The following is a 12,726-nucleotide window of genomic DNA, read 5'->3' on the forward strand; positions in this document are numbered from 1 at the left end:
GAACATCAGCAGGACATGCATGTACATGGAACCCTAATACTTACAGCTCCCCAAATCCCTTTTCAAAAGTGGCCCCACCAGGAATTCAATGCCTACATCACTGTAGCTTTTTTCAGAACACTACCCCCAAACACTGCAAAATCAGCCTGAAGTCTAAAGCACATTAGAAATGCAGATGACTTTAGGGAACACTGATAAAAAAAAAAAAAGGAGAATAAAGCCAGGATGAGCAAAGAAATGCAGGTGTTCAAGAGCCAAACCCTTATTTAAGATGAAAAGTCATGCCTTACCACAGCACAAACTGTCTCATGGAAGTATAGAATGGAAACAGAAAGGAGAGAGAACTGATAGGAAAGACATAATGCCCAGAGATATTAAATCAAACCATAAAAATAGAATGCATCTGGCACTTTAAGTAGAAGGCTCTCTCAGTGACTAGTTCTTTTGGGCTGCCAAGGGAAAGGAGAAAGAGATTCTAGGGAACAGAGGTAGCAAATAGGTTAAATGAATTTTGTGTGTGTATTAATTGTTGAAGATTATAGCAATTCCCTGGTGCTTTTCATGAGAGTTTGGAGTGTGACCGTGACAAAAAATTAAAGTTTCCAAGGAGGAAGTTGCTTCAAATAAGCAATGTGATAAAACTCAGATGCAGTAAGTGACTGGGACTTGATCGTACTATCCAAGGGCTGAGAAGGAAATAAGGTGTAGAACAACAAGGTTGTAGAATTTAGCCTCACAAACAACTGCTTCTAAAAAGATATTTAAAACAAACAAACAAACAAACAAACAAACACACACACACACACACACACCAACCACCAGCACAGTTTCCCTCTCCTTTACCAGGAAGTAAAGGAGAGCCTAGGGGTCACAGACCACTAGACTCACCTCAGTAGTAGTGAAGCTAACAAGTGCAGATAAGGACAGACTTTTAGGGTCTGTGGTATGAGGAGGTGAGAAGCTGTACCATGCACTTAGATGGTACCATAACAATGATGCTACTTAAGTTACTGTATTTACCCAAATCCAAGATGACAAATTTAAAGTGACCCACAAGCAATTAGATTCAAGACAGGGAAACATTTATAAGTTTCCCATGTATAGAATCTAATGATTGGAGGGTCATTTTAAGTTCCAGCTCCTATTGCTACAACAGGGAAAGCAGCAACAGGGCGGGGTGTAGAAAATGGTTGGTGGCAGAGAGTAAAAGGTGGCCAGACCCAAGACCTTCCCCCCCCCAACACTTTGATCCATTATGCCTGCCTCCCCTACCATCACTTGGCCCCCTGCTGCCTGACCCCCAGTAGGCACTTTCCTGGCACCTTCCCCCTTCTCCCCCCCAATGTTGCCAATGCCTCTCATAGCTGCTTGATCTTTGCTGCATGCCACACCCCCCATGCCTGTTGCCATCATTGACTGCACTCCCCCAATGGTACCTGCAGCTAATGGCGATTGCCCCCCTGCCCATTGCCTCCCCCTCATGACCATCCTTGTTGCCCAACCCCCTCTGCCATCGCTTATCTTCCGTCATAGCTCTGGTTGCACTCCCACACAGGACACAGAGCACAAAGCAGCATTGGTTGTGGTGGCAGAAGCTCCAACCCCAGCCTTGGCCCCAGGGTTGAAGCCAGAACCAGGGCCAAGTTAAGTCCCAGCAAGAGCAATCGCATACCCCAGTCCCAATTCTTAGTCTTGGTTGCAACCAACACCCAATGCCTCCTAGGAAGGCTTTAAAAAAACAAAACAAAAAAAACAACAACAAAAACCTGACACATGGAGAAGCAGTGGGGTGTGGGGTAGAATTTCTTCTCAGCCCCATGCAGCAACCAGCAAAGCCCAGAAGCATGAGGAATGAGGGTATGGTAGAAGAGAAACTGCATTATCCCCCAGCCAATGACACCAAACTCTGGGGTATAGCATCCACACCTGAGGATAGGAGGGTGATCCAGGCGGATCTGGACAGACTCAGGAAGTGGGCAGACGAGAACCTGATGGTGTTCAACACTAAAAAATGCAAGGTTCTCCACCTTGGGAAGAAAAACCTGCACCATGTTTATAAGCTCAGTAATGCTATGCTGGTTAGCACTACAGATGAAAAGGACTTGGGGATCATGATTGACCACAAGATAAAATTTGAGCCTGCAATGTGAAGCTGCAGCTAGTAAAGTGAGCAAAATGCTGGCTTGCATCCATAGACACTTCAAGCAAATCCCGGGACGTCATTCTCCCCTTGTACTCGGCCTTGGTGAGTACTGCACCCAGTTTTGGGCTCCACAATTCAAAAAGGATGTGGAGAAGCTTGAGAGGGTGCAGAGGAGAGCCCCACACGTGATCAGAGGTCAGGAAAACAGACCTTATGACGACAGGCTGAGAGCAATGGGGCTATTCAGCCTGGAAAAGCACAGGCTCAGGGGTGATCTGGTGGCCACCTGTAAGTTTGTCAGGGGTGCTCATCAGGATCTGGGGGAACGTCCATTCACCAGAGCGCCCCAAGGGATGACAAGATCAAACGGTCACAGATGCCACTGTGACCGATTCAGGCTGGACATAAGAAAGAACTTCTTCACTGCCCGAGCCCCCAGGGTTTGGAATAGACTGCCGCCGGAGACGGTTCAAGCACCCTCTTTGAATGCCTTCAAGACACATTTGGATGCTTATCTTGCTGGGATCCTATGACCCCTGCTGAGTTCCTGCCCCTGGGGCAGGGGCCTGGACTCAATGATCCTCCAGGGTCCCTTCTAGCCCAAATGTCTATGAAATCTATGAAACTGTCACTAATAGAATGAGATGCCCAAACAAATAAAATTAAGGCTTTTAGCAGAATTTCAGCGGTTTTATTCCAATTCCAATTAGCATTTCTGAACTATAAACCAGTAAATTTGGCTTTTCCCTTGGCTTTCAGCTCCGTATGCCTGGAAAAAAAAAGTGGCATCCCTAAAAAAAAAAAAAAAGAGAAGACTCCTTTGCAACTTAATAGGATTCTGATCACCCATGTAAAATGAGTCATGTTTTATTGTACTCTTCTCTAACCCTGACCTTCCCCAGTCAGGAACAGCTCATGTAAAGAGAGGTGGAAGCACAAAATTTCAAGGGCAAGGAGCAGGTAATAATATTAAATGGCCACAGTGGGACTACAGCAATGGATTGAGCAGGCTGGATTTGCCCAGTGCACCAAACTGCCCATTCAGCTCTCACCTCCTCACAGGCTGTGTTCTCAGTCCCTCTGCACTATATTTCATGGTCAAATTCAGGTGATGACATGGACAATTTAGTGTCTGAGTTCTTTCTAACCCAAGACATGGTGTTGTAATTACACGCTCCAGTGCAGGCTCTACATTCCGAGATAACAAACAACCTTGTAAAGAGAAAAAAAAAACCATTTAATAGAGTGCAGTCCCTTCAGTCTGGGATTAAAAAAAAACAAAAACAAAAGCCAACAAACAAATACATGACATGCACACACACACACACACACACACACAAACAACAACCTGCTCACAAGGGATATTTCATGCACTCACCAAATTTTTGGAAGAACCTATTAGAAATTGGAGTAAAAATAGCATCAGAAATAACCATAAAATCTTTATTGGCTAGTTAAATCTTCATTTTTCCCCTTTGCCCTATTCAGCATTTGGTTTTCTACCATGCATCTTTAATAGAAACTTACATCTAATATGTAGTACTTTACTAGACATATTGCATACATTCATTTGTTTCTTTATTATATTTACCATATTTACCCAAATCCAAGGTGACTTTGAATTTAAAATGACCCCCAACAATTGTATTTTCCATTTGTAGAATACATACATTTGTTATAATGTTCCATGTATAGAATATAATTATTGGAGAGTAATCTTAAAATTTGTCCCTGCCACCTATGCTGCAAGGAGAGCAGTGGTGGAGGGGGGCAGGTAGTGGCAAAGGGGCGGGTCATGGGAGGGGCAGATGGCAGGGGAGTCAAGTGGCTTGTCTCCTGCCCCTTGCCCCCATACACCTTGCCTCTGCTTTTTGTCCCCCCTCACTACTTGCCCCTCCCCACTGCTTGCACCCTAGTGCTTCCCCCACTCCATGTCTGACCCCTGCTACCTGCACCCCCAAAACTTGCTCCTCCTAGTGCCTGCATCCCCCTGCAACTTGGCTTCCCTATGCTACCTACCCCCTGGCCACTGCCACTGCTGTTTATCCTCCATCACAGGTCTGGTTCTAGCTCTAGCCTTGCTCCAGCCTGGGGCATGAAGTACATGCTGGATCTAGCCCCCACCCAGGCACACAGCAGTAGTTGTGGGGGTGGCAATTCTGGCCCCAGCCCTAGGAGGGGGTTGGAGCTATATCTAAGGCTGGGAATGAAGCTGCCACCACTGCTGCTGCTGGGTGATTGGAGCCCATGATGACCCTGGCCTCCTTTCTGTAGGATAGGGTGCAGCCAGAGATGCAATGGGACTGGCAAGGGGAGCAGAGGAAGGGGAGGGGCAGTATCAATTGGGGCATGTGCAGGGTGGTAAAATATGAGGGGCAGGTGCGAGGGGCAACACTTATAGTTCCAACTCCAAACCCGATCAGGTCTCCAACCGCCTTCTCTCTCCCCACCTTCTACTCAGACACAAGACAAGAGCCTCCCCCCATATTGAATGGTGAAAAAAGACCCCTCATTTTGGGTTTGAATAAAATAGTATATCCTGCCCTTCCCAAAAAAGGCTTAGGGCAACTTAATATTTTATTCTGTTTCTATATTTTTGTCTTAAAATAAGATTCAACTGAACCTACCCCCTGCCCAACAAATCCAGCCCACCTCTACTATTTCCATATGTGACAGGCCCAGGTGACCTTTCTCCCTGGAGTCTGGCACCTCTAGCAAGTAGACTGGGCTGTCTGTGTTCCCGGACCTCCTCTTTCCTGCCATGACTTGCTGTTAGCTATATAGAAGGGGAGGCTGACTATGGAAGCCAAAGGTGGCTTATTCCTTGGTGCCCGTTACCCCTCTCCTCTCAACTCATAGAAGTACTCCCACTTTAAGATGACCTTGGTGGCCTTAGAATTGTGATCTCTAGCTGTCCCCAGTCACACCCATGTCTCTCAGATGACTCTTAGTGGGCTCTTCATAGCCAACATTTATGTCCAAATCAATGCTGGGCCTCTTGGGCCCCCAAAACCTTGTCTGGGCTTCCACCCGCCCAGCTTCAGCCCTTTATCTGGCTGATGTTGTTCAGTCCAGATCCACTCTCTTGTACCACACACACACCTAACTCCTTGGAGCCCTGGAGGTACTGCTTAGGTATTGGCCAGTCTGCTTCCTGAAGCCTTCACCTTCACGAGACCCACTCCCTGTTATCTGCAGGGTCACAATGCCTTTCTAGCTCCCAGGCCCTGTTCTTGTGATCTCAGAGTTCCACCCCTTTGTGTCTGCTGGCTGTCCAGCCACACACAGGGGTTTCCACGCTGCTTGATAAGTCAGCCTGCCCCCCACCCCCCTGCATCTGCAGCTACTTTGCTCAGCTACCTCTATTTGGTCTAATAAGCTTTGGCTGTTCCTGCCCTGCACCCTCCCCAGGTCCATAATAGGCCCCAGCCTCAGGGTCTGTTTCATCATTGGGGCTGGCTGCTGTCATCATCGGCCCCTGCTGGCTATAAAAGTCCTCTTAGACTGCAACTAGCAGGGGTAGGGTTCCCTGTTACACCATGCTTAAGTTCCCCCTGCCCCTGCCCAACTCAACCCAACTTTACTTCCAAACCCATATTCATTTACTCCAAGAAAGAAAGAAAAAAAGTTCTTTTTCTATTGTGCCAACCCTTTGTGTTCTCCTAGTCAGTACTTGCTCCCCTTCCCCTGCCTCACATGCAGAGGAATTCCCTATAGGCAGATTTAGGAATTAAAAAAAAAGCAGAGTGTGGGAGATGCAAGTAGCAGCCCTCCCAGGGGTGTGCGTGAGCCCCCCAGTCTGCCTGCCTGCCACACGTTATGATTCCCCATTGTAACCTATGGGCAAAATGACAAAACAGTTTTGATGAAGTGAAAGAGAATAGTACTTTTGAAACAAAACTTGAAATGAAACATTGTTCCATCAAAATGTCAAAAGGGACGTCGAAGCAGAATAGTGCTGTTTCACACAGCTCTACAAGTTAGTCCAATAAAATATATCACACTAAGAAATCCTTGAGTCTTAAAAAAATGGAAAACAATTTTGTGGATTCCTCACACTAAAGTGTAGATGGTATCTCACTATTTAGTGATCACAACTAGGTACCTGAAAGGTGATATTAGTAGGAATATTTTAGTAGTACCAAAGTTTCAGTAGTCAAGGTCAGAAAGGAAAAGGTTGCAGTAGTTAAGATGCGAGGTAAGCTTAGACTAGAGTTTTTGGACAGAAAGGGGTCAGTCTGAAAGCTGAAGAAAAATGTTCTTAAAGTCAAGCTCTTGTCTAAAGGGCCTTGTTGCACATTACACTTAGCACATGCTAATTTTAATTGGTGTTAAAATTAGCACATGCTTTGACCAGTCATACAATACCTCCTGTAACCTGCCCTGCCCTGCCCTTAGAGGGCTGGTGAACAGAGGCATGGCTAAGAGTCATCCTCCCCCCCCCTTCCCCCCAACTGGCAGGAGCAGCCCTGTGCTGTTTGGCTAAAGGAGTCGGGCTGGAGCAGCCCTGTGTCACAAAGCTGCAGGATCCAGGTACAGGACACTGCAGCAATGGGGTGGGGGGGAGTCTGTGAATCCTCAGGCCAAAAAAACCTGATATCCTCCTTTTCCTCCCTTCCCTCTCCTGCCCCCGCCCCCCAAATGCTTGGAACCTTCCCCCTCCCTGCCCAAGAGCAAAACTTGTTAGTTATACCTCTGATTCAGTTTTCTAATTCCTCCACTAACGTTTGTTGCTCATCCCCACCACAGTCTTTTTCTGTGCCACCCACTGCATCACTGTCCAAGCTTCTCTCAAATAATCTATGAATTTTAAAGCTGGAAGGGACCTCAGAAGATCATCAGGTCCATCCCCCTGCACCAGGCAGGAAAGACAGGTGGAGTCAGGTGACCCCAGCAAGATGACTGTCCAGTTTCCTTTTGAAGTTTTCCAGGGTAGGTGATTGCACCACCTCTGAAGGGAGCTTATTCCACAGTCTGGACACTCTAACTGGGAAGAAGTTTTTCCTAGTGTTGAGCCTGAAAAAGTCTTCCAGGAATTTGTGGCCATTACTCCTGGTTCTTCCCAAGGGTGCCCTGGTGAATAGTTGTTCACCAAGCCCCTGATGTAGCGGTAAGCTGCTACCAAGTCCCCTCTCAGCCTTCTCTTTTTCAGGCTGAAGAGTCCCAGGTCCCTCAGCCTTTCCTCATATGGCTTGCCATGCAAGCCTCTCGATCATACAGGTGGCTCTTCTCTGGACTCTCTCAAGTTATACCAGATCCTTGTTAAAATGTGACACCCAGAGCTGGATGGAGTACTCCAGTTGGGGGTCTCACCTCTACCGAGTAGAGCAGACAAATCACCTCCTCTGGCTTGCTGGAGATGCATCAATTGATGCATACCAGAGTATTACTTGCCCTGTTGGCAACAGCGTCACATTGCCCACTCATTCATGCTGGGGTCCATTATTACCAGGTCTCTTTCATTCATAGTGCTGGTCAGGTTAGCATTGCCAAACCTGTAGGTGTGCAAAGGATTGTTCATCCCCAGGTGGAGCACTTTACATTTCTTGATGTTGAACTTCATGTGGTTCTGACTTGCTCAACTTACTAGCTTGTCTAGATCCACCTGTATCTGTAGCCCATTTTCAAGCATGACCATACTTCCCCATAACTTGGTGTCATCTGCAAACTTGGCCAGTGAGCTCTTCACCCCTCATCCAAATCATTGATGAAGATGTTGAAAAGTACAGGACCAAGCACCGACCCCTGCAGGACACCACTGCCCTCTTCTCACCAAGATGACACAGATCTATTTATTAGGACTCTCTGGGTCAAGCTGCCTAAGGAGGAGAGAAGGGTGAAGCTGGAGCTTTGGAGGTGGGAAGGCAAAGAGTACAACAACCTCACTCTTCATTTAGGGTACTGGCTGCTACTGCTAGTAACCTAGATATGATGAGGAAAGTAGAGTAGTCCAGCTGGCTGCCCTAACCTAGTGAAAGCTTTGTGTGTACATGCATGTGCGTGTCAATGAATCTGTGCACCCGTATGTGTGCACATGCATACACAGAGAAGCTGTAATCTTGATGGGAGAGGAAGTTTCTGGAGGGAACAATGTTTGTGTGTATATGAGAGAGAATTGCCATCAAGTAATATTGATTCCTAGAGGTACCACTATCACCCATATATTCTTCCCCTCCAAATACCATTCCGATTTGAATGGGCCAGTCACCTCACCCTGATCTGTCTTCCATATGGTGCAAAGCAAAGCTGTCTCTTCAATGGCAAAAGCCTATAACTTGTTCTATACCAGAACAACACCCCCCACCCATGGTGTGTGATATATGCCCCAACACACAGTCTGCTGTTTGGGATATGTATACTTTGTTTGCTGGAGACTGCAGAGCATCTCCAAAGCTTTCAGCAAGCTTTAACAGCTCATATTTCTTACTCAAACTCTGCTCACATGACTCATTGTGTCAGAAGTGGATAAATCAGGCTTCAAAGGTACAAGGCATAGATACGTTTCATAGTTAGTAGGGTCGAAAGGGACCTGAGCAGATCATCAAGTCCAACCCCCTGCCATGGCAGGAAAGAGTACTGGGGTCAAACAACCCCAGCAAGGTGATCATTTAACCGCCTCTTGAAGACCCCCAGGGTAGGAGCCAGCACCGCTTCTCTTGGAAGTTGGTTCCGGATCCTAGCCGCCCTGACCGTGAAGTAGTCCCTCCTGATGTCTAGCCTAAATCTACCTTCTGCCAGCTTGTGACTGTTATTTCTTGTCACTCCTGGGAGTGCTCGGTGAAGCAGGGACTCCCCCAATGCCTGCTGGTCCCCTCTGACTAGTTTATAACAGGCCACTAGATCCCCCCTCAACTTCCTCTTGTGGAAGCTGAACAGGTTCAGGTCCCGTAGCCTCTCCTCATAGGGCCTGGACTGCCCTGCTGCCCCCTGATCATGCGAGTGGCTCACCTCTGGATCCTCTCCATGTTGTCCACATCCCTCCTGAAGTGCGGTGCCAAGAACTGGACACAGTACTCCAGCTGCAGCCTAACCAGTGCCGCATTAGAGGGGAGGATCACCTCCTTGGACCTGCTTGAGATGCATCTGTGGATGCATGACAAGGTGCGGTTAGCCTTCCTGACTGCATCCCCACACTGCTGGCCCATGTTCATCTTGGCATCAATGATGACTCCAAGATCCTTTTCTGCCTCTGCACTGACAAGAAGGGAGTTCCCCAGAATCCCATCATATCCTGTCATGATGGGATTGCATCACCCTGATGGAGCCAGAATCTGGCTCCAATAGAAATCAATGGAAGTTCACTGCAAGATTGTTTGGGAAATCTAGGCCTGCATACCTAATGTCACTTGTCAAAGGGAGGGCCCTTGCATATATTATTCTGCTTTCCCTTGCTCCAGAAATGCTGCTTCTTGAGGCTTTCACAAATGTGATGACTCTATGAGAGAGAGAGCAGATGCTACCCTAGTCCATCTCTAAGTGGTAATCTTTCTGTTAAAGTATGCTTTCAGGACACCCTTGGGGTCTTTTGGTTAAAGAACTACCTCTCCAAAGTAATCATCTTATACTGCTTCCTTGCAATTCATTTGTGCCAGGTGTCACAGTAGCAAAAACAGTTGAGATCCTTGTGCGAGGGTAACTGCACTAGCCAACAAGGTATTTGTAACACAGCTTCATCTTAACACCAGGGAACATGAAAAGCCATAAATTGGCCTTATGTACATATCAAGGACTGGGATGTTCTAGCCTTCCAACCACAAGTATGTGCATGTATACCTTTGTGTGCACAGGCACACAGAAATTAAGAGGAGGAGGAAACACTTCCAGATAAATTATCATTCTATAATGAAGCAGGCTATATACCCTCAGGCCTCTTCATTGCTCTAGAGGTGAGAGTATCTATTACAAAATAGCCTGGTCTATTGATTTGTCCTAGTCAGTTCAAAAGGTTATGTAGTACGCGTGTCTGAAATTTGGGGTGTCAGAGGCCCTATTTACAGATCTTCTCATGGGCACTGACTTCGGTGTTTGCTGGTGAGTGCTTGTAGACAATAATTAAAATAAATAAAAAGATAGCACTCCACTTTAAATTTGGTGCATTCATGCATGGAGCCCTGTGCCAAAAGAGGTAGAGCATTACTTCAATCCAGCTCTGCAGCATCTGTAATGATCAGGCACTTTACTGGGGCTTTTTGGGTGCTTTTATCTAATAGCTGATTGAATCAGTTTTAGCTAGAAGTGCCAAAAAGCCCTGCTGAAGCACCCAATCTTTATAGAAGCTGCAGAGTCAGGTTGGAGTAACACAGGGTTTTTTTGCTTTGTTTTTTTAACGTCTGCAAGCAGAAAATGGCCATGGCTCACGGATGCTGAGCACCCACTAAATTTGTTATGAACAAGGGGTGGGGAAAGGCTTTCATTTTTTTTAAGCTTTGAAAACCCAGAAAGGAAAAAAAAAAAAGAGCAGTGTATGACAAAGTATTAACTCCCTGAGCAGCCACAGTGCTAGTCTCCCAACTGCCTCTGGGCATGCTGCCTGCCTCTCTCATCTGCCATACCTTGTTGTTCAAAAATTAAGGTTGTAATTAGGCAGGAGTCTGCCCTTCATAGACCCTATTCTTCTGGGCCCACGTATGCATCTCCAACCACCCCTATACTGCATCTCAAGCCTCGCAGATGTTCCTTACAGCTGTGTTTGGGTCCAGCCCAAGGCCAGGCTCAACTCATCCTAGTGTTAGGCTTCTTAGTTTCCGCCCTATCACGGGTCACACTCATACCTCCTCCCTCTTACTCAGGCCTCTCAACTCCACCACCTCACACGGTCTCTCTCATACTGCCCTTGGTGGGGCCACTCATACCACCCATCCTTTCCCCAGGACCACACCCTGCCCTCACCTGGAGGGTCCTGGGACTTGTTTCCCTGCACTCCTGGGGCCTGCAAGCGCATAGCTTCTTGGGCCTCTCCTGCAGCCCTCATCCAAGCGAGCACTGGGCAGTTTGCAGAACACCAGAGTGACTCTGCCTCTAGTCTCTCACCGGGTCACTCCCCCAGCTGCTCTAGATTAGGGGATTCTGACTCGGTGTTTACTGGTGGCACTTCCTCAGCCATGCCACCCAAAGCAGCCTCCAGCCCACCTGTGGCTTCAGGTACCCCAAAGCTTACCTGGACCTAAACATGGCCCTCATGTTAGCAGGGCCTACCCTCAAGCCCCCTGCTTACCTGGACCCACTTCATGCCCTTTCCTCACAGATGCTCAACTGAGGCCCCCTGTTCACAGGGCCTCATTACTTGTCCCTCTCTCGAGGCCTGCCAACTACCACTCTGGTGCACATCTCTGCCTCCAATGAGGCTCATACCCCACCCCCTATGCTGGGCCCTGGGGTCAAATACATACATTGCAGACTCAGGTGCCATACACCAGCATGCCTGGCCCACCCCATGTGTGGGGTGCAAGACCCCAGAGAGAGTCTCAGGTGGGGACAGTTGTGCCTGTCCCCCAAGTGCCTCCAATGTTAAATGACCCACCCAAACATGGGGGCTGGGGTTTAGGTGCCCCTAGTTGCTTTCCACCAGGGTGGCAACTGGCCTGACATTTCTGGGGGACTGCTCCACCACAAACAGCCCCATCAGGCCACCCATCCCCAGCACGGTATAGTTTTAGGTCATACCCAGGACCAAGAGTCTCCTAAGAATTCCCATGTGCTCTTGCCCTTACCTCCAAGTATTACCGGAACAGCAGCTCCACCAGGAGATGTTGTTTCCTTAGTGACAAGCAGCAGACTACCACTTCCAACTCTGCTGGCCTGAGTTTTAAAATGGCTCCTCAGAGCTGGGCCTCACCTGCCAGTTGCCTCTTCAGGCTTTTAAAGTGGCAGGCACCAGAGGTTCTCTGCCACACACCTTCTCCAGGAACTATTCTAAAGGGGAGGTCATCCCTTGCTGCTCTGCTGAAGGAGGCTCTCTTCAGAGCCTGTAAAAGCCCTTGAGTGGTGAACACCCCACAAAAGGTGCTTCACCACATACCTTCCTCCCTTAATAGTGACATTCATGGGCTTCACTTAGCCAGCAGAGAAGGCCGCCTTCTCCCAGTCTGCTACAGCCCCTGCCATGTGGCAAAAACCACAACTGTGCTCTGCCACACAGGGATTTGGGTTTTTTTCTTCCTTGATCCTCCTTTCTTTTCTTTCTCTCTTATTCTCCCCCACCACCACCACCCTTTTACCATTAAATGCAACAGGATAAATACTACCATGGTCTTGAGCTGTTCTTGCTTTTTCATTTTTCCCTCTTACTACCTGACAATTTTTCAAATCTTTCCTCAACTTTGAAAAAGTACAACATGCCCCAAAAGGTAAAGAATTAAAAAGTGAAATTCTGAAGGAAATGCCTGGACATCATTCATTTTATTGTACCTAGGAATTAAAAGGAAAGAAAGGGAGAAAAACAAGAAAATGCCAAATAAGTTCCTAAATTGCATGGAGAACAACGTTTTCTTCCAGGTTAGATGAATGGACTGTAAGGTGGATAGAAATAGAAAACTGACTAAATTTTCAGGCTCAAAGGGTAGTAATTAATGGTTTGATGTCTA

At 47.4% G+C, this 12,726-nt stretch overlaps 1 long non-coding RNA gene across 1 annotated transcript; it reads right to left on the reverse strand.

Moving 5' to 3' along the window:
• Positions 1-2,880: 2,880 nt before the first annotated feature.
• LOC109319145 lies at positions 2,881-11,912 on the reverse strand. Its single transcript, XR_002103380.1, has 3 exons — positions 11,854-11,912; positions 3,196-3,355; positions 2,881-2,912 (listed from the first exon to the last, which is right to left on the reverse strand). It is a non-coding gene; the product is annotated as an uncharacterized LOC109319145 (long non-coding RNA).
• Between the last annotated feature and the right edge of the window lie 814 nt (positions 11,913-12,726).

The sequence above is a fragment of the Crocodylus porosus genome, unplaced genomic scaffold (assembly GCF_001723895.1).
Source record: "Crocodylus porosus isolate Cpor-Errol unplaced genomic scaffold, CroPor_comp1, whole genome shotgun sequence".
Taxonomy (NCBI): Eukaryota; Metazoa; Chordata; order Crocodylia; family Crocodylidae; genus Crocodylus; species Crocodylus porosus.